This window comes from Podarcis pityusensis, assembly GCF_964106645.2.
Source record: "Podarcis pityusensis genome assembly, chromosome: 9".
Taxonomy (NCBI): domain Eukaryota; kingdom Metazoa; phylum Chordata; class Lepidosauria; order Squamata; family Lacertidae; genus Podarcis; species Podarcis pityusensis.
Window position 1 is genome coordinate 52,945,652 of NC_138034.1, and position 22,636 is coordinate 52,968,287.

At 43.5% G+C, this 22,636-nt stretch overlaps 1 long non-coding RNA gene across 1 annotated transcript; it reads right to left on the minus strand.

Annotated features, from left to right (window-relative positions):
* Positions 1 to 15,420: 15,420 nt before the first annotated feature.
* On the minus strand, positions 15,421 to 16,129 carry LOC308485184. The gene is made up of 2 exons (XR_013990457.1): positions 16,070 to 16,129; positions 15,421 to 15,689 (listed from the first exon to the last, which is right to left on the minus strand). It is a non-coding gene; the product is annotated as an uncharacterized lncRNA (long non-coding RNA).
* Between the last annotated feature and the right edge of the window lie 6,507 nt (positions 16,130 to 22,636).

The window sequence follows — 22,636 nt, forward strand, 5'->3', positions numbered from 1 at the left end:
AGGTCACTGTTCCATTCTCCTACAATTTTTACCCATATAGTCGCTACACTAATCTATACAGTATCTCTGTCTATAGCATTATTATTATTATTATTATTATTATTATTATTATTATTATTTCTATACAGTTCTTCATTTGAGGATCACAGGACAGTTTACAGTATAAAAACACAAAAATATATAACATAGTAACAAGCATGGATATAGCCAAGGGGAGGCAGGGGCAGCAGCTGCTCCCCCAAATCAATAAAATTCAATATAAATTTATAGCAAACTGAGGTCCTACCCTCCCCCCAACAAAAGGCCTGCCCCCCTAACAAAAATCCTGGCTATGCCCATGGTAACAAACAAATACAACAGCCCCCTCAATAATCTATCTGACGACATTTGCAAGCTGATCTATGCTATGCTTTAGAACATAAAAATGTCAAAGAGTTCAAAGTTTCTAGGGCAAAAATGTGCAAGCTGATGGAAAAATGTGATTCATTTCTGCTCCAGTTAGAATTTGCTTGTGCTAATTGTTGAAGCGATGCATCTCTATAATGTGAACAATGGATTTAGGTAATTGTCTTGTTAGTTCTATTTCCTTCCTCCCTAGTCTGGAACTATGGGGATAGAGAACCTAGCATTAGCTGTGGAAATGTATGAGGCTGGATTTGTTACTAAATAAGTACTTTTGATGCTTTTGAATTATGATGCTGGAGGAGACTCTTGAGAGTCCCATGGACTGCAAGAAAATGAAACCTATCCATTCTTAAGGAAATCAGCCCTGAGTGCTCACTAGAAGGACAGATCCTGAAGCTGAGGCTCCAATACTTTGGCCACCTCATGAGAAGAGAAGACTCCCTGGAGAAGACCCTGATGTTGGGAAAGATGGAGGGCACGAGGAGAAGGGGACGACAGAGGACGAGATGGTTGGATAGTGTTCTCGAAGCTACCAGCATGATTTTGACCAAACTGTGGGAGGCAGTGGAAGACAGAAGTGCCTGGCGTGCTCTGGTCCATGGGGTCACGAAGAGTTGGACACGACTAAACGACTAAACAACAACAAGTATTTTTGAAGCTCAGAAGGGCTGGTGTCCACATGGCGTAAAACTAGTGATTCAGGCTAGCACTGTTTGCTTGGTAAAGGTGGTCCCATTAGGGCTACTGGACCATAGCCCTCCCAGTGGGAATTACAAGCATTCTTTTTAATACCCTCAAAATCTCAAAACCACTCACTCTTTCCTGTCCCCATTTTATACTTCTATTTGAATTCACAGAAGCTCTGCAAACATTTCTGTCAATCTGTTTTTCTCTGGCCAATCAGCAATCCTTACCACTCAGGCAGTCCTAATCCAAAAGTACAGCTATGGCAAAAAAGGTCCCTCCTATATGGTTCTAAGCAGAAAAAAACACGTGACTGATCAGACGACCTGAAATCTAGCCCCTCATGGAATGCTCTGTCTCTTGTTATGAGGCCTGTCCAGCAAAGCCACTATTGCATATATGTCAGGATTGCCAGCATATGTGCACACCAGCCAATAAGGTCTTACTTCTCCCAAGCAGAAACAAAGTGTGGCTCTATCTCTCTAGCTTTTGCTTGCTTCTAGCTTGTAATTCACACAAAACTCTGCTCTGGTTTTTGTCCTTCTAACTACCAGCCAGGCGAGGGAGAGAGAGAGGTCTCCATTCATTTGCCCTCTGGGGACAACTTTTATCTTCTTTATCTGAAAATGCAAAAATTATTAAACTTGCTTTGGCGCATCTTTTGAATGCATGTTAAGCAGCCTCTGGTACTTTTAAAACAGTCACTTCAAGGACTTTTTGGATGACGCAGTTGTTTATAAATATAAATAAAAGTAAGGCTAAACCAAAGTATCTTTAATAAACCTCGCATCATGCAGGAATGCTAGATGACCACTAATTCTTATTTCTGAGATCCTGTATAAAAGGGGTAATACCTTCACTCTCTGAGAGATAGTGAAGGTATCACCCCCTTTTTACAGGATTTTAGGAATTTTGCTACCATTAACAATGGCCTCAAACCTTAAAGGAGAATGGAATGTGGCTGGCTTTAGTTTATACCATTATCACTGAGATCAAGATCTGCCTATCATTCTTCATTCACCATTACACTCCCCATTAATATTTTTTATTGGGTGATTAATCATGTGGCGTCATGAGGTGCAGAAAGTTATCAAGCTCTAAACTGCAAATTAAATTTTTCATAAGCGGATTTTACTTAGTCCACAATCATAGATGGATTTTATAATAGAAACCAAAAGTTCTTGCATAAATTGACATGAAAGGACGGCGAGATAGATGGTTTTTCTGCATCAGTGGTCTATCGTGCACTAATGCTTGTTTCATATGAGTTTAGCACATCTCTCACTTGCAGCATTTACCCTATGCCCAGACAGAAATTTGTACAAACTAGGCATTTTGGCCCTCATCCAGCTCCAGTTATGGGCACCTAGTGATGCAGAACAACTATAAGCCCCAGATGGAAACACAAATTCCCAGCTAGTTCAAAGGACTCTAGATAAATGCTGTGCTGTGTATGAGTGCTGGATGTGCTGCTGAAAACATGCCAGTTCTGTATACAGAAACTTTCTTCTGTTTGCACATTTCCCTTGATAGATTGGGGCACTTGTTTCCTAAAAGAATGGTGTAGCACAATGAAGGTGTTCCTACTATAGGATTCAGGACAATGAAATGTAGAGAATATTTCCAGGACTTGGTCTATTGTAGCAGAGTCATTGGGGTGGATCTCTTTTTTACCTTCTTTGATCCTTATATTATTTTCTAGGTACTAGCACCCAGTGGAGGTCTTTCAGTTTTTATTTTAGAAAATGGGAGTTAGGGGAGACGATCAAAAATGTTTAAGAAATAGTGGCACAGAATATACATAGGGTTTATGGTTGTGTACACACCTTACATTTAAAGCACATTTGAAGCATATTTCCCCCTCCTAGAGAATCCTGGGAACTGCAGTATGTCAAGGTTGCTGGGAATTGTAGCACCATAAAGGGTAAACTACAGTTTCCATGAATCTTTGGGAGAGGGAAATGTGTGTTAAATGCATGGTGTGTACTCAGCCTAAGGATTTATGAGAAGTATCCAGAGGTCCCATGAGTTGTACTTCACTCATGGGACATTGTTGAGGTTGGGAGGCAATTTTTTTGCTGGTCCCTCTTTTCTCTGAGGCCCTCTGTGCCAATTGAAAAGCCAATTGGAAGGTTTGGGGGACACTCTGTAATGATGTGGGAGGAGATATGAGGGGTGGCATAGAAACTTACCTCTTTCTGCTTCCACAAGCAGAAACTTCTGCTGGATCTCAGTGCCTTCCAAAAACTGAAGGCGTGTTTTCACTCTCAGAAGAGACACTTTGGATCAAACCCAATATATTGTGTTAGTTATGTAAATAAGATTAATGATATTAAAATTAATGAGGACTGTAAGGAAAATATACTGTTGGCCAGGGTTAAGACAATATTGACACTGAACAAAGGAGGAAGATTATTGCTATCCTATTTTACCAATACAAGAATTTTCAAAATACTGCTATCTCTCATGACATTGCCTAATCCACCGTTAAAGCCATCTAAAGCCCTTTCGGTGTAGTGCTTAGAGTTCTGGACTAGGATCTGGGAAACCAGGGTTCAAATCACCACTCACCCATGAAGCTCACTGGGAGACCTTGGGCCAGTCACAGTCTCTCAGCCTAACTTACCTCACAGGTTGTTGTGAAGATAAAAAATGGGAAAAGAAGGGAACGATGTACACCACCTTGAGTTCCTGGCAGGAAAGGCAAGATATAAACATAACAATAAATAAAATAAATAACATTTGCCTGAAGGCATGAGGGTTAATGTCAAGGCTCTGTCAAGGCTTTGGGAAAGCTATTCCTCCCCTGGTTGCAGCAAGAGCAGAGAAAACAAGGTAGAGTCCTTTTTTAATGAGTTTTACTGAATCCTAATAGCAAGAGACAAAAGAGCGCAACCAGCCTCAACAATGGCCTTGCTCCAAACTGGGCTCCTCCTTCCTAGCAACAGCATCTTCCCTTACGGTGGCCACTCGTGGTCAAATGTCTTTGAGTCCTTCGTTCCTGTACTCTTAACGAACGCCGCATTCTGGGAGAAGGGGGATCAGAAATACTTTCCAGTGACAACGTGTCATCTAGCTGCCCTGCTGCAGGCCACCCCCTTCTTCTAACACTTCCCAACTTTTCTGTTTGTCTCTCTCTGAGCTGTGACTTTCCTTAAACCCCTCAAAGCCCTGCTGTAAATCAAAGCTGTCTCCTTGCAGCATCAGGAGAAGGGAAGGGGATGATCTCCACCATCCCTCCTCCTCCACCTCGCCCTCTTGAGTTCAGTCCCTGATATTTGCAGAGGATCAAGGTGTGCATACAAGCCCCATCCCATGGCTCCCATCTGCTCAGACTTTCTTGCTCCGATCAATGTTTCTAAAGAGGGTTTCTAGTTGCATTCAATCTGGATCTAGTTAGGAACCTCGGTGCAACCAGAAGCCCAGCAGTATCAAGGAGGCTCATTACCACATTCAGATCTTTCTTTGAGCGCCTCATGTTCAGGGAAGGAGATGCATCCGAAGTTCATGGGAGGTTGAGATAGTACACTTAAGCTCAGCCACCTATACACATTTAGTGTTCAAGTAATCAGGTGAAGGGTTGAAGTCTGTGACCATAACCCCATCCTACTGAGGCTTCCAAGTAACAGTGACGAATTTAGGGTGGTGCAAGCAATTTCCACACACAAGGTGCCAATTTTTGTCCTTGCTCAAGGTTCCATATTACAAAAGTCTGCCCCTGCCAAATAGCTATTAAGATAATAATTGTTCGCACAGAGTATATGATAGCCTCATAGTTGCAAAGAAATTATGATGAAAGGTTTAAGTCAGACTAGCTCTAATCCAAAGGGTTGCAGATATCTCAGCATGTGAAACTTGGTGAAAGAGAACCATGGACCACTACTGTATACCCAGCCAGATGGGCAAGGTATAAATAATGAAGTTATCATCATCATCATCATCAGTGAGAATCTAGGCACACCAATGGATCACAGAGCACTTCATGGCTGTGCATTTGTACAATGAAACTGGCCTTAAAAACAAATCTGTGATGTTCCCCACAAGTAAAATTGTGTGGTTTTTCATTCTTCTGCCAAACCATGCATACATAGTGGGCTAAGTTGATAATAGCACTGACTGACCCAGCACAATGATCTTCTTTTCCTGGATCCACACATATCATCTCCATGACAAGCTCCTATTCACTTGGGTGATCCTAGCTTTGATATTTGGCCTGAATGCTCGGAGGTGTTTTCAAGGAGTGAAGAATGTGATTCATAGAACTAGCCAGAACTGCTGTTGACATTCAGATTCCTGTTGGTTTGAAATGAACAAATACTTTGGTAGGTCAGGTAGTGATAATGTGTTATATGACTGTCCATAAATAATGACCACAAGGAAACATAACAGCGACAACTTGAATTAAATGGCTGCAATCCTGAACACACTAAGGAGAAGGCCCAGTGATCAGTGCATCTTGAGAGAGCATCAGCACATATCGAGGAAGTATTTTCTTCTGTTTCTAATCTATATGTAATTATTTCTGATAGAAAAGCACTTGCTTGGCAGAATATCACTCACCTAAATGGAGGTAGTTTTCTCCCCACGTGGTGGACCTACATGGTAAATAAAGCACAATTCTGTTTAAATGGGAATGGCAGATTACATCAATAAATTGAAAACAAAACAGCATAATTTTAAATTTTCACAGCACTCGGGAAATATAAAATGCCCCATCTCTATCTCAGTTTCTGTCAAAACCCTTGTGAATCTTTTTGCACATCTTAGTAAATGGTATTGTTTGAAAGCCGAAGGAATATTTCACCCAAAGTACTTAGGCAGAATGGTTGCAGTCCATGCACACTTATCTGGGAGAAAGCCCCATTGAATATGGCGGGGTAAACGTGTGGTGTTACTGCCAGCACTATATAAAAAACATGATGCAATACTAGAATGTTGGAACACCATTGTTAGCAGATAAAACAGCTGTATTGCATGAAATACAGGCATGGAAGAATCTGTCCATTTTGGCAGAGATGGTAGAAGAGCAGAGCAGTACTTCTCATTTCACCTCAACCAACAAAATAGGACACACCACCCCTGCTACCCTGAATCTGTTGGTCTACAACACTGTCCAGCTGCAAATACTGTTTTCCTTGCAGATACTGATAATCTGGATTCATTCCAATTTGGATTCAGGCATAGTTTCGGAATTGAATAGGTCACAGTGATCCATTAATAGACAAGGGAAGTGCAGCAACCACCCATGGCACCTCCATCTAATCCGGATTTATCTTCAATTTGTTTGTCTACACCCAGTCCATACACCTCCAGACACCATTTCAAGAGCTTTCCTTCTGACACTAATGAAACAGGAAAACGGAGCTGGGTGTCATCAGTACATTGACCCCAAATCACCTGATGACTGTTCCCAGTATTGGCAACAAAACATTACCAAAAAATGAGCCCATTAGGCAGAATTGCATAGAAATGTGGGCACATTTATTATTTCTTAGCATTCTTTATTAAATTCCTATACCACCCTTCAACCGAAGATCACGGGGCAGTTTACAATATAAAAACACAAAAATACAGAGCATAACAACAAACAAAAACAATACTCACATGCAGTTTAAAAGGCCATAGATTGATTAATTAGCCAAAGGCCTGGAAGAAGAGGAATGTTTTTGCCTCCACACTAAACTGTTGACACGGTTGCAAATGTGTTGCAGACATGTGGCAATCAAAACTGAATAAAAAGAGAAAGTGAGAGGAGCCAAAAGTGGCAGATCCTTCTGAAGAGGGCTAGGGTCACATGCATCAAAAAGTCAAAGCTCTGGGTTTTTGCTCTCCTGGCACTAAATTGTACAGATTTATTTGAAATGTAGAAAGCAGTACCTGACCAGAATTTCCTTTTATGTTCTACTCTCTACAGCTTCCAGATGGTGCAGCAGAACTAATGAATCTGTGCTTCAGCGCTGCCTAGTGCCAAAGCAGGTGCCTCAAAGTGGAGGAACAGCTTTTTGCCTGCTATTCATCACTTTCTCCAGAATTAGTACAGTGCATGAACCAAGAGAACAGTAGCAAAAAACTTTTGTCCTCATACCTTTCTCCTCACTTCCCTCCATTCCTCTCTTAAGGAGGGACAGCCAGCCCATTGCTCATTTAAGCAATGTGTTTACATTTGCACTTCTCTTCCATGTTCCTCTCCTTCATTGCTCACTCACCCTTGAAAGGGCAAGTGAACAGGCAGCAGCGGCGAGGAGGACAAGCAGCAGTGCATGGGATCCCTGTTGGGAACTTGGCGTGTGCCCAGCAATGCTGGGGTCTGGCGCGGACACTGTGTCCATCAGAAGCAGATTCAAGGGCTGCTGGGTTGTGTGGAGGAGTGGGCAGATCTGTCCGTTTCTGTTTCTTTCAGTTTCTCCTTTTTCCTTCTTGAGGTCAGTTATCCAGGTTTATACATTAGTTTGCTTTAAAAAACAAACTGCAAGATCTCAAGAAAATACATCAGCATTTTAGTACAATTTTCTCCTAAGATACACCTCTATCTACGCAATATTTCCCCCCCCCATATACATATATTTGCAAATGCATTTATTTTCACTAATATATGCATTTTTTATGGACACTTTGCACTGGTATATGCATTTTTATAGACATTACCTTGCTGGAGAACTGCATTGCAAGTGCATATTTTGTTTCAGAAAGTGCAGATTAGGTAACTTTGCCTTTAAACCAGTGTGATGTAGTGGTTAGTGTCGGACTAGGCCCTGAGAGAAAGCAGGGTTGTAGTCCTCACTCGACTAGGAAGCTCACAGTCTATCAGTCACCCTCAGCCTGCCCTACCACACAAGGTTGTTGTGAGGATAAAATACTTTATAATAACAAAACATATAATTGTTAATCTAAAAAAAATCCATGTGTGACCCTCAATAAAGTAGCAGCAACATCATCATAGTCTATCAAATGTCTGGGGAAAGAGTAAAGGTTTTAGCAAATGTTTGTGATGGCTCCAGTTGGAGCTCACTGGGGAGACCATTCCATAAACAGGGAGCCACAACTGAAAAGGCCCTGGTGAGCACTGGTGAGTTATGAGTTCCTGAAGGGCCCTTGCGAAACGACCAGGTGCACCGAGTGCTTCTTTTCCACCAGGCTTATGAAGATCAGCCTTGATTTATAATACTTGTGACAGATGGAGAAGCAGACGGAGAAGCATATGGAGTGTACTGCAGTCATGGAAAAACTTACTTGTCATCAGCATGTGCTGCAGGGAACCACAGAGCTTGAGGATTATGTGGATATTGGGCGGACCTTTACGACGTATCTTAAGAGTCGCCCCTATCTCAATATAGTCCCTGCAAAGTACTAATTCATATGGCAGTACCTTTAACTAGTATTCCCCCCCCCCCATTTATCTTCCTCACCCATTATTTACCTAGTCTGTCTATTTTTTCAAATATTCTTTTCCTTATAATTAGATGTCAGTGCTCTTTGAATCTCTCTCTCTCTCTCTCTCACACACACACACACACAGAGAGAGAGAGAGAGAGAGAGAGAGAGAGAGAGAGAATTATAAAACAAGAGAGTGGGGTCCTGTCCCTGCCCCACCACATAAGATAATGGAGAGGATGGGTATTGATAAATGTTAGTGGAACTTCCATGATGCGGGTGACGCCGTGGTCTAAACCACTGAGCCTCTTGGGCTTCCCGATCAGAAGGTTGGCGGTTCAAATCTTCATGATGGGGTGAGCTCTCGTTGTTATGTCCCAGCCTAGAAAGCAGGCCAGTGCAAGTAGATAAATAGGTACTGCTGCGGCGGGAAGGTAAACGGCATTTCCGTGTGCTCTGGTTTCTGTCACGGTGTTCCGTTGCGCCAGAAGTGATTTGGTCATGCTGGCCACATGACCTGGAAAGCTGTCTGCAGACAAACGCCAGCTCCCTCGACCTGAAAACAAGATGAATGCTGCACCCCATAGTCACCTTTAACTGGACTTAACCATCCAGGGGTCCTTTACCTTTATTTTTAGTTGTTGTTGTTGTTTAGTCATGTCTGACTCTTCATGACCCCATGGACCAGAGCACACAGGCACTCCTGTCATCCACTGCCTCCCACAGTTTGGTCAAACTCATGTTAGTAGCTTCAAGAACACTATCCAACCATCTCATCCTCTGTCGTCCCCTTCTCCTTGTGCCCTCCATCTTCCCCAACATCAGGGTCTTTTCCAGGGAGTCTTCTCTTCTCATGAGGTGGCCAAAGTATTGGAGCCTCAGCTTCAGGATCTGTCCTTCCAATGTGCACTCAGGGCTGATTTCCTTAAGAATGGATAGGTTTGATCTTCTTGCAGTCCATGGGACTCTAGTAGAACTTCCTTTTCCCTACCATAGGGGGAATGAATATGTGTGTAGTACAAAGGGGGTGCAATGTGCAGCCTTTGGGTGGGGATTCCTAACCTTGATGTGTACTGCTGTGTGTGCCTTCCCTTTCCTAGGTCTTTAAGAAGCCAACTAATAGGGGTACCCCAAGACCTTATCACATGGAGGACTGAGTGGAAAGGATGTGCACATATTCTGGAGGACCCAGATCTGCTGAATAAACATGAGGGACACCCCAATGGTCTATATCAACAAAGGATACCCATTGTATGCTTGCTCTTTTCTCGCCCTTTGTGACTTGTCCTATGTGAGGTCACTTTTCCAGGCAAAATGGAGACCCTTACCTAAGAGGATTATAATCAGGGAGTTACGAAGAAAGATGTGGTTTGTTACTAATCATACAGAAGTTAATGCAACCTCACTTCCCTTTTATTACTACTACTGTATTATAGTGATGATGAACACTGTTGTTACTACCAATTATAATTGTTAAGTATCTAGAGCGCTAGGCACTGAAAAGCTTTTAAAGAATGAAACAGACCATGCCTGCAGGCTTACATTGCAGTTTAGGCTTGGATCTACTACTATTACTATTTATTAATTACATTTATATACCACCCTTCATCCAAATATCTCCAGGCAGTTCACAAGGTAAAATACAGTATAAAGGCACAAAATAAACAAATACTTCAATCTCTGTATGTTCCATCTAACCTTAGACTTTGGTTTAAGAATGAACGGTGGTGGGTGGCAACCTAAAGTCATACTGGACTATTTCTCAATAAGTCATAGACAGAATAGACCTTCGATGGAATCAATGGCCTTGGAGTTAGACCCAGGTCTACTCTGAGCAGGACTTAGTCAAGTATAACACCCTCTGGGGAGATGTAATACAAAATATATGCATTGAAATGCTGCCATTTTTGGGAATTCAGGTAGTATTTACAAAATTTCCATGAACTCTGAATGTTGACTGTTGAATGACCTATGTGAATCAAAAGAGATTAACCAACAGTGCTAATTCTATATCTTTATATCACATTTTTTTAATAACAATATTTATAAGTCCCATTAACAAAACGTTCTCTGGGTATAAGTAATACAGATTTGAGAAATGGTAAGAAAGGAGGGTCCTTTTGCACTCAGGTCCTTCTTGCAGGTCCTTCAGGTCCTTTCTATCTTCATCTGTGAGATCAGTGATATCAGTATGCTGGACAGCATGAGCCACTGGCCTGATCCAGCAGGGCTCTTATGCTCATAAAGCTCAAAAATAAAGCATAAACATGAAATCTAAAACCAACTAGAAGAAGAAGAAGAGTTTGGATTTGATATCCCGCTTTATCACTAGCCGAAGGAGTCTCAAAGCAGCTAACATTCTCCTTTCCCTTCCTCCCCCACAACAAACACTCTGTGAGGTGAGTGGGGCTGAGAGACTTCAGAGAAGTGTGACCAGCCCAAGGTCACCCAGCAGCTGCATGTGGAGGAGTGGAGACGCGAACCCGGTTCCCCAGATTACGAGTCTACCGCTCTTAACCACTACACCACACTGGCTCTCAGAAACAGCAGAAGTTATCAGTATGGAGTTATCCGACCCCCAAGCCATCTGAAGGTAGCCCAGTATAGGAAGTTTTTTTAATGTTTAATGTTTTAATATGTTTTTATATATGTTGGAAGCTGCTCCAAGTTGCCGGAACAACCCAGTTAGATGGGTGGGGTATACATAGTAAAATTATTATGATTATGATTACTACTACTACTACTATTGAATAGGAGGTACGTATTTTCATTGGAGAAATGTTGGAGGGTGTGTACTACTTGAAAAGCAAACAAGCTGAAGAGCCTGGGGAAAATATCTTCACCCAGTGCCAGAAAAGACCACCATGCAGATGCTAGCCAAGGTACCACCGAAATCTCAAAACAAACAGTAATAATCACATTAATTGGGGGAAGCAACACCCAAAACATTCTAATCCACTTGAATGGTGTAACTTCTACTTTAATCTTCAAGTGAATTAGGAAAGCTGATTCACTGTTGCTGAGAACCTAGTTTGACTGAACATAGTGAAACCAGCATGGGACAGGAGAGAATGACACTTTAACTCTGCGTGGGCATCCAAGCTTCGTATCTTGAGCAGCTCACCCAGTGTTTGGAGAGAGAGAAAAGATGCTGAGAATGCTCAAAGGCCCAGTTCTCATTATTATTGGTCTGATATTCCTTAACTGCTTGTTTAGGCATGCAGGTAAGAGTCTAGAGACACATGTAGAACTGGAGATGCTAAGTTCTGGAAATTGCACTTGCCATATTGTCATCACTGATGTAAATGACGCCTGAAAATTTGCTTAAGGGGAAGCAGGTTCTACCAGTTCAAAGCATGCTTTATGCACAGATCAGATGTGTTGGTTGCCTGGAACATCACAAAAACAGTCTAGATTTGTGGTGTTGTTGTTGTTGTTTAGTCATTTAGTCGTGTCCGACTCTTCGTGACCCCATGGACCAGAGCACGCCAGGCACTCCTGTCTTCCACTGCCTCCCGCAGTTTGGTCAGACTCATGTTTGTAGCTTCGAGAACACTGTCTAACCATCTCGTCCTTTGTCGTCCCCTTCTCCTTGTGCCCTCAATCTTTCCCAACATCAGGGTCTTTTCCATGGAGTCTTCTCTTCTCATGAGGTGGCCAAAGTATTGGAGCCTCAGCTTCAGGATCTGTCCTTCCAGTGAGCACTCAGGGCTGATCTTCTTGCAGTCCATGGGACTCTCAAGAGTCTCCTCCAGCACCATAATTCAAAAGCATCAATTCTTCGGCAATCAGCATTACTTTTATATGCCTGTTGTCTTTGTCCATGGAGTTTTCTTGGCAGGGATACTGGAGTGGCTTGCCGGTTCCTGCTCCAGGTGGATCACGTTTGGTCAAAACTCTCCACTATGACCTGTCCATCTTGGGTGGCCCTGCACGGCATAGCTCATAGCTTCTCTGAGTTATTCAAGCCCCTTCGCCACGGCAAGGCAGTGATCCATGAGGGGGCAGTGATCCATGAAGGGGTTTACAGCAAATCAAACTATATTATTATTATTATTATTATTATTATTATTATTATTATTTAAAAAAATTCAATACCAACATTCATCCGAAAATCACAGAGTGGTTTGCAAGATAAAAACACAAAAATGCATATCATAATAACAACAAAAACAATTTGGCCATCTTGCCCACTCATTTCTGATTGCTCAGATTGGCAGGGGACATCCAGGTTCTCAAGGAGAGATTTTCCCCAGCACCTTCTATCTCAGAAGAGGCTGGTAGGATTACCTAGTGGGGCACTAAGAGGCAAGGGGGCACTGAAGGTGAAAATGACAAGAGATCACTGGATGAAGTTCCTCAATTTTGCTGAAGTAGTTAAACTATTTAGTCTTAATGGGATTTTGAATAAATATGCAATTAGTTGCAACTATTTTGAATTTCATTATGTTATTATCTTCCTTAGTGGGTTGTGCAAACCACTATTCTGAATACAGTAATGCTTTTTATAGGGTAGAGCATACTGCAGATGAGTTTATAGAACCAAGGAGACGAGTTTGGGAACCCCTGTTCTGATTCTTCTAAGACGAGATGTCAAGGACTAAACCTTGGTCTTTCTGCAAAGAGCTCTAAGCTGTTGTTGCTGTCTCATACAAACAGCAGTTCAAGAGGACTCAAAAGAGGGTTCTGTTAACCCATCGGAAGAGATGGAGAGCAGCAAAACTGGAAAGGAAATCTGCACTCACTGAATAGGCAGAAATATGTGCCATTTGAAGAAGAAAGGCCTGAGGGAATCTGGAAGACCCTCATGCAAGCTCCTCTTCAATGTGTATCTGTTCTGTGTACACTGCAAACACCTCTTGGGTAGAGATATTTGATGAAGGGATGGGGGAACCTACAAGCCTAGATAGTTCCTGATGTGTGTATGTGTGTGATTTTGCAGGGGGTTCTGCATCTGTTAGAAACAAGCCAGTGAGTGTCTATAGAAACAGTGAAGAAATCTGATACAGAAAAGAAAGCCTGAATTTATTACAGAGCAAATGTTTTGGAATACAGTACGTAGAGAGTAATCACACATACCACTCTGTTGAGAATGTATGACTCTGCATGTTCTTTTATTTTATTTTTTGTTCCATTTCAAATAAAGCTGAATTTCAAAAGCTATATATTTTATTCATTGTTGTAACACAATCCTATACATTAGAAGAGTTGTTGTTTTGCGGTACACCCTACATTTTGCATGTAGAACATCCCAAGTCCAGTGCCCTGCATCCCAGGTCCACCTCCCTTACCTCTCGCAGGTAAGGTTGGCAGAGACCACAGTCTGAAATCCTGGACAGCCACAGCCAGTCGGTGTAAACAATACTGAGCTGGGTGGACCAATAGCCTCACTCCGTGTAAGGCAGCTTCCTGTTTCATTTGAAGTTCACTGCTTTGAGTGGGATTTACTAGCTAGTGTATCTAGTATTGCAGTCTACATTTGCTTACTAAGAATTCCAATAAATTTCTCTTTTAAAAGGGCCTTCTCGGTGGTTGTTCCCAGGCCCTGGAATGTCCTCCCTGGAGAACATAGACTGGTTTCCCCTTGTTGTCCTTCAACTGGCAGGTGTGAAGACCTTCTTGTTCCTACAGGTTTTTTTGGGAATTGACTGCTTTTAATGAAAGTGCTGGTGCTGTATTGTAATTACTGGTATGTTTTAAACAGATTATATACCGTATATGTTTGTAGTTTTAGTTCTATCAGTGTTTAGTTGTTTTTTTTAAGGGTGGGTTTTTTTTCTGGGGGGTTTTTAAGCGATTCTTGTTTTTAACTGTAAGCCACCATGAGTCCTATGAGGGGAAAAGGCAGTATACTGTATAAATAAACTAATAATGCTAACACTAATACTACTAATAATAATGTTTTGGGTCAGGCCGTTATTGTGACAAAGAAAGCTTGAAGTGACGGAAATGCAACAGTAAACTACATTTAACATACTAGTTAAACTGGAATGATAGGATCTACAGTGGTTCAGCTGCATTTAGGAAACTGGCTTAAAGCCAAGCAATCTTGTTCAACTGGTTTGAGGATTTGCAACCTTAGCCTATGGAAGCTGAAAACTTGTAATGAGAAAGTAATATACTGTTGCATGCCACCCCAATCTGAAAGCAGTGCGAGATTCCAGAGCTTCCAGGTGCTTACCCTTCAGCGTGAGGGACAGCGGAGATTGTAGTGTCTTTATGGTATATGGTCTATTTACACATACAGTAGTACCTCGGGTTACATACGCTTCAGGTTACATACGCTTCAGGTTACAGACTCCACTAACCCAGAAATAGTACCTCGGGTTAAGAACTTTGCTTCAGGATGAGAACAGAAATCATGCTCCGGTGGCGCAGCAGCAGCAGGAGGCCCCATTAGCTGGTGCTTCAGGTTAATAACAGTTTCAGGTTAAGAACGGACCTCCGGAACGAATTAAGTTCTTAGCCCGAGGTACCACTGCTTATACAACCTGAGCCTATGATGGATTGGTTCACAACACTAACACCCAAGAGGGTCTTGCTTCTCCCATGGCCACATCCTTGGATTCCAACAGAAATCGGGCATAGCTGTGTCTCCCAGGAGCCCAGCCTGCACACTTCCAGCTTCTAGCTCACATAACTCCACTCTGCCCTTTGTCTTTCTAACTGCCAGCAAGGTGAGAGGGAGACATCCTTTGTTATTTGCCACAGAACCACTTCCTTTGTTACCTTAATGGCCCGTACATAGAGGGCCATTACCTCACCAGGAAACTAGCCTGGCTATTCCAAGAATTGAATCCAACCTGAAGGGGGCTCAAGCATATAGCATACCCCACACACAAAAAACCACAATACTAACATCCGCTGATCACCAAAGTGAGATGAAACATCTTGCCCATGATAGGGCGAGATAGGGCTGGCTATTGGCCAGAAAAGAAACCTAGCCAGCCAGGTCTGTGCTCTTTCTACTTTGACATGGATTTGCCATGCATAAATCAACAGGTGAAGCTCTGCATGTCATGAAGGGAAAGCCCCATCGCCTTTGGCAGAAGTACGATGTACATGTGTCAGCGTTCTTTAAAGCGATTTTCCTCGGGGGTGTATGGGTGGGTAGTAAGGATGAGTAGTCAAAGCTGCAAGACTAAAATGCAAACGCCTTTGGAAATCTATGCCACTGGAACGCTGCTGTTGTTGTTCAGCTGGTGGTGATCTGGCGCTGGTAGGCTCACCTGCAAAAAAGATATTTATTTACTTAAGCCGCCGCACATCGGATGATTGGCCAAGGACACGCCTACAGCCCGTGGGCCGGCATAATGCCAAAGCTCCCCCTCCGCCGCGCTGCTCTCCCTCTTGCTCCGCGCTCTGCCTCTTTCGCGGGCATTCGGCTGGGCGTGACGTCATTTCATTCATACCGCCAGTTTGCAGAACAATCTAGATCCTGGGCTCGTTCGAAGTGAGACAAAGGTGAGGGGGAAGCTGGACCGCCCAACTTCTCTCGCCGGTTTATAAATGCCTCGAAACCGGTTGCTTGAGTTCGGCGCGCGCCCCTGAGCTAAATCGGTCCCCCTGCAGCGGATTATTTTTTTAAAAAAAAATCTCTTCCACCTACTCATGTTTCGGCACTGTGGATTCAGTGCATCACATATCTTTCATATAGATAATGTTTAAAAAGTCTCTATCTCTCCCCCCCCACACACACACCTCTTGCCAGCTCTCGGTGGTGCAGTCCATTGTGACATTCCGGTAGGAAACCTGTCGGCTTCGCCAACTGCAGACCACGAGGGCGCTCCTGGGTCTTAAAGCTCGCGAAGTGTAGTTTGCCAGGATTTCGTTTTATCTAGGGAAGGAAAGTGCGTTCCTCGAACCTAACAGTGAAAGCTTTCCTCAGTTGCCTCTGAGGAAGATATTGGAACGATAAATTTGGTTGCCTCGCTGAAATGCTGAGAGACAGTATGGTGTAGTGGTTAGAGCGTCAGATTAGGACCTGGGGGAGAGCAGGATTCTAGTGCCAACTTGGCCACGAGGCTCACTCCGTGACTTTGAGCCAGGCAGTCACTCAGCCAAACCTACCTCACAGGGTTGTTGCCAGGATAAAATGTCACTATGGGGTGGGGAGAGAACTATAAACACCACCTTAAGCTCCTTTGATGAAAAATAGGGTGTAAAAGAATTAAAAATAGGGTGTATCTATCTTAGTATTCTGCATAGCTATTCAAAGGCAAATTCCACTGAGGTCAATTGGGCTTACTCCTAGGAAGTTGGGCATGGGATTGCTCTTTCGCTCTCCCATTGACATCAATTAAAATACCTAACTTTTGAAAGAGGGAAGGCCAAAAGGAGGGCAAACTGTTTGTGTAGATGGACATGTAAAAATTAAATCACTGTCCATTGTTATTTATTTAAGGCATTTATACTGCATAATCATTAGCATTTCTAAGCAGTGTATATAAAAATAAACCATAAAGAGAAGAAAACAATAAATGTTCATCATAAAACCAAACTTAAGCTGGAGCATTACTTTAAAATGTCTGTGCCATGTGCCTGAAGTTCAGCAAGCAGAGAGCTTGTCTGATCTCAGGAGGGAATTCCACAGACATGTTTCCATAACACTGAATGCATGTCTTCTAGTTGTTACAAGATGTGCATGGGGGACCCACATACAGAGAGCAAGGTGCTTAAGAGGTTGGTGGCAGTCCAGCTTCAGGAATGCTTGGAAGAGACTAAATCCATTTCAGTCTGGCTTCAGGCCTGGTCATGGCACTGGAACTGCCTTGGTTGCCCTGGCTGACGACATTTACTGGGAGAGAGATGGGGGCAGTTAAGCCCCACTCTTTCTTCTTGACCTCTTTCAATACATTAACTTCTGGTGCAGCTCAAGGAGTTGTAGGTACTGCACTTCAGTGTTTCCTCTTAGCTCCAGGGCCATTTCCATAAAGTTGTTATGGGAAGTCACTGTTCAGTGCCACAAGAGCTTGCCATCTTCTCCCACATGCTATTTAACTTGTATATGAAGCCTCTGGGAAGTCATCAGGAATGTCACCAATATGCAGATGACACCCAGCTCTATCTGTCCCTCTGTTCCATCTGAATCTGGCTTACAGGTGTTTGGTGGCTGTGATGGGCTGGATGTGGACCAGGAAATTGAAACTGAATCCTAATAGACAGAGGAGTTATGTGTTCCAAGTTCTCAAATCCAGGAGGTGAGAAGATGGCCTGTTGTAGACAGGGTTGCACTCCCCTGGAAGGGGCAGGTTTATCATTTGGGGGTATTCCTGGATCCAGTATTGTCACTTGAGATCCAGGTTCATGGTCCTTTCTGTATCCCAGCACAGAACCTTCAATCAGTCAACCAAGGTTATCTGTGTCCCAAAACCAAATCAAAAGTGACAGAAAAGGATCAAAATATCCTCCTCCAAGAATCTCTGGAGCTGGGTTGCCACAATATGCTCCAATATATTCCTGGAGTAGACCATTTGTCTAAAGTTAATAGGGTTAGCCAAATCATATGTGGGCTTTTTAAAGAGAAACAATGTCATCTAACCACAGTCCTCTTCAGGTTTATGGGAACCACCTTCTCCATTGTGTAAGCATTTACTACCCTCCTGGTCCAGTTGCTTAGTCTTCTTGTAGCAAATATAATCCAGGAATAGATAAAGATCAAGAGTGCTAGTTGTGGCTCTCACCCCTTCAAGAATCTTGTCCATGTCCTCTGGTTGCAGAAACTGGAAGGCAGAACAGAACACGAAAAGAACAAATGGAACCACGACAAGTGGATTAGAGCCTTTCTCAACTAAGTGTAATCCAGATGTTTTGAATGACATCAGCCCCAGCCCACACATATGATTTAATATGTATTTAAGCTATGCCCAATAATCTGATTTTCATTTGCGATAAACACAAATCAGAAGGTGTATCACATTAAGAGTCAGATCAGGATAAGCTGGACATGCCTAAAGAGATATTAAGAAAACACCAATATTTATGCATGGAACAGTGCTATTCAGCCATCAAATGCCTGACTAAACAGGATGTTTTCAAATTTATCCTGATAATAATGATGGAGACAGGTGCACCTCACTACGGAGCACATTACACAACCAGGGATCCACCACTGGGGCCTTCTCAACTCAGGCCCTGCCAACTGTGCAGTCCCTTGTAGCAGCAGCACAAACGAGGCCTCACTTGCTGAACACAGGGCCCAAAGTGGTTGGGAAAGGTGTTCTTTTGGGTATTTGGGTCCTAAGCCTATTAGGGTTTTATATGCTAGTACTAGCACCTTGATTTGGGCCCAGTAGTTCACTGGAAGACAGGACATTGCTTTCAGGACTGGTGTCACAGGGTTGCCCACACGCAGCAGCCTCCAGACAATCTTCAAGGGCAGCCCCACGTAGGCTACATAGCAGTAGTCCAAGTGGAAGGTCACTAGAGCATGAACAACTGAAGCCAGGCTATCCCTGACCCAGAATGGCCATAACTGGCAAACAAGCCTAAGCTGGGGGTAAGCACTCCTACCCACAAAAGTCATTTGAGACTCCAGTGACAAGGTGGAATCCAGGAGTACTCCCAGATTATGAAACTGATCCTTCAGTTGGAGTGTAGCATCCCTCAAAACAGGATATACATCTAACTTCCAAAATATAAGGTACACATGGGAACCACCCACACACTGTCTTAGCCCTCATTGTTGGATGAAGAACGCCTCGTTTGGTTTCTGCTGAAGTCTTTAATCCACAAATCCGATGGGTGCATAGGCAAGGGACAGGTTACAAGACTCAGCAGGTGCATAAAGATAAAGATACATGTTGCTGTTGTTGGCATCCATTTGTCTTGAGAGACAATGGTCAAACGGCTGTGCTGGCAGCACCATGGTGACTTCCCTGGGTAGCAGCTGGGGCAGTGCGTATGGAGGTCCTGGGCTGCCCAGACGACAAGAACCCCCTCTCGGCCTCACTGTTGTGATCCGAAGGAAAGCAGAACAATACATTTGGCACCAGCTTGGCTACAGGAGTTGCCAGAAGGAGGTGTACGAGATGCCATGCAACCGCCTTAGGGACTCCACCCTTGTGAAGGGTTTACTCCTTAGCCTTTTCTTCTCCCAGAGATATCCTGCAAACCAGCAGAGGTTATGGGTCAGATTTTTCCTTCTCCTAGATGGACTACGTTCCCAGGTTGATAAGCCCCACCTGCCCTTCACTCCCCCCTACAGCATGCACATAAACCACCTTCTTGACAACTGGGCCCGCTATTGGTCTCATGCACTCAATCCCCCAGAGCCTGTCTTCACATGCTGGGCAAACCCCTAAATCAAGCTAAGATATTTATCCAACAAGCAACATAACCCCTGCACCTTCCTTTTTTTTCCAGTTTTGATTTATTCTTTTTGTTTATTTTTTTTTAAATATTTTATTAAGGATTTTCTTGTTTTACAGAAGTAAGTGTAATGCCTCGTATTTTTTTTCCCATGTAACATTTTAACAAATCCGTTTCATTTGTTGAGGCATTAGGGGGAGAAGAAAAAAAGGAAAAAAGAAAGGGGGGGTGGAGAGAGGGAAGATGGATGGGGGTGGGGTCGGGTGGCGGTGTTTCTATTATGTTTAATGTATGTAGAGTTTGATGTCAACGTTGCTTGTGTTGTTCACTTGTGATCCTTTGGTGGTGAGAGAGGTTGGGGTTGGCCTAGGGTGTGATTGTTTGCTTGTGATTGGCTGTGGTGATCTTTGTTTTCGTGTGTGAGTGAGGTGGGTGGGTGTTTAGCCATATTGAATCCTTTTTGAAGGACAGGGCAGGCAGAGAGCACTTAGTGCGGCAAGCAGCCAGAGTCCTGGGACTGGGCAAGCAGATGGACACTCCTTCAAGTGAGTTGAGCTTACAAAGTTTGTTTGCACTGGTGCTGGGGTCCCCATGACCTTGGAGACGGAGGCGGGACATCCAATTTCCTCTCCTCAGGAGGCACTGAGGAGCAGCTCCACAACAGGAGGTATCTGAGATGGGGTGTCTGGTTCCACAGGGGCAGTACACTCCTCTGCCAACCTGCTTGGTCCCTCCCCTAGATCCAGCTCTATATTCCCTGTAAATACTTGTACCCTCCCTGAGCTCAGACACTTCTTGGGGTCCCAATTGCATCCCCCCCCCCATGCTAGGATCCTCCCTGGGGTTATTCAGATCCAACACTTTTATTTCACACAGCTAAGGTAACTGAAATGGAATCCCATGCACAGATTTTCTTTAGATTAGCATTTGTGAAGTTGAAACAATGTTTCTAATCCCCCCCCCCTTTTGGGGGGGTAATCACGGGCGGACTGATTGGAACTGGAGAACCAATTAACAGATTCCTGATAAGTGCTATAAGCATGCTCTGAAAAAAAAGGCTAGCAGAACATTGCTTAAAATGTTCTAAAGGTTGGCTAACCTAGCTACCACAGTGCCTGCGGACTGGCGATTCTCACCTAGTACTGATGACGGAAACAAACTAACAAGACACAATCTATTTCTAGATAGGAAAGGATACAATTGTAGGCACTTGGTGCACCTTGGAAACTGAGCAGGATTACTTAGATGCAAACCTGAATTCAGTGGTTCCCCAGTAAAATGTGCGGCTACCTAGTTAAACAAGATGTAGTGATGTCTTCTTCTTTCGCGATCACTCATAGCCTAGTAAGATTGTCTTCCATAAATACGGTTTTAACAATGAGTCCGTAAGTGACTATGGAGGCCAATTCTGGATCCACACGTCCTTCCATGGTGGGGATATTGGTTTCTGGGCAGGATTTGATCACGGTGTGGATTTGCCAAGCGTGCCTTCCTCTTAGCACATTTCTCCCTTGCGTCCTGAGTTCGAGTGTCTTCAAAACCCATGACACCTTTGGTAAAGGCTGTTCTCCAACTGGAGCGCTCGCAGGCCAGTGTTTCCCAGTTGTCTGTGTTTATACTTCATTTTTTTATATAGATTTGCCTTGAGACAGTCTTTAAACCTCTGTTGTTGACCACCAGCCCAGCATTACGCTTTCCATTTTAAAGTTTAGAATAGAGTAGTTGCTTTGGAAGACGATCATCAGGCATCCGCACAACATGACCAGTACAGTGAAGTTGATGTTGAAGAATCATTGCTTCACCAACTTGAGTGGCTTTAAAAGAGGATTAGGTACCCTCCCCCCTTCCTGCCCCAAGACTTCCCTCAGCTCCTCTCTCTGATTTCTCAACACATATTGTTCTCTGTATACTTGGGAAGGTGGGGGGCGGGAAAGGGGGGGGGAATAATGAATATGATATGTTTTGATATTTTGTTATGTTGAAATTGTTAATTTAAAAAAATTAAAATAAATAAATAAAATGAAATAGGTAAAGGTAAAGAGACCCCTGACTGTTAGGTCCAGTCGTGGCCGACTCTGGGGTTGCGGCGCTCATCTCACTTTATTGGCTAAGGGAGCCAGCATACAGCTTCCGGGTCATGTGGCCAGCATGACTAAGCCGCTTCTGGTGAACCAGAGCAGTGCAGGGAAACGCCGTTTACCTCCCTGCCAGAGCGGTACCTATTTATCTACTTGCACTTTGACGTGCTTTCGAACTGCTAGGTTGGCAGGAACAGGGACCGAGCAACGGGAGCTCACCCCATCATGGGGATTCGAACCGACGACCTTCTGATCGGCAAGTCCTAGGCTCTGTGGTTTAACCCACAGCACCACCCGCGTCCCCTAAACTAAAATAGGATTAGGCAAATTTGTGGAGCCTAAGGCTACCAGCATCTACTAGGCATGATGTCTATTTATGTATCCTCCACTTTCAGAGGCATTACATCCATGAATGCCAGTTGCTAAGAATCAAAGGTGAGCAGAGTGGCATCTCGTTGGCTGCTCTGAGAAGAGGATGCTGGACTAGATGTGCCACTGGCCTGATCCAGCAGGGATCTCCTTATGTAGCTCCCTAGACATTATTTGCTGTGAATGCAGTGCTGAACATATGGCGGAAATAAGGGGAAACTGTGGGTCTTTTTCTGTTCATTCTGGGTATTTCGCCTTCATCATTTCACCCACAGCAGAGTAGGTTTGGCCCAAGCTGTATGATGACATCATTTTTAAAAAAGAAAAGACAAGACAAAATAAAGAGTCACTACTGCATTTGTATAGGGTAGTGAGGAATAATACAAATGACAAGAATTTTATTTATTTTTCACAAAATT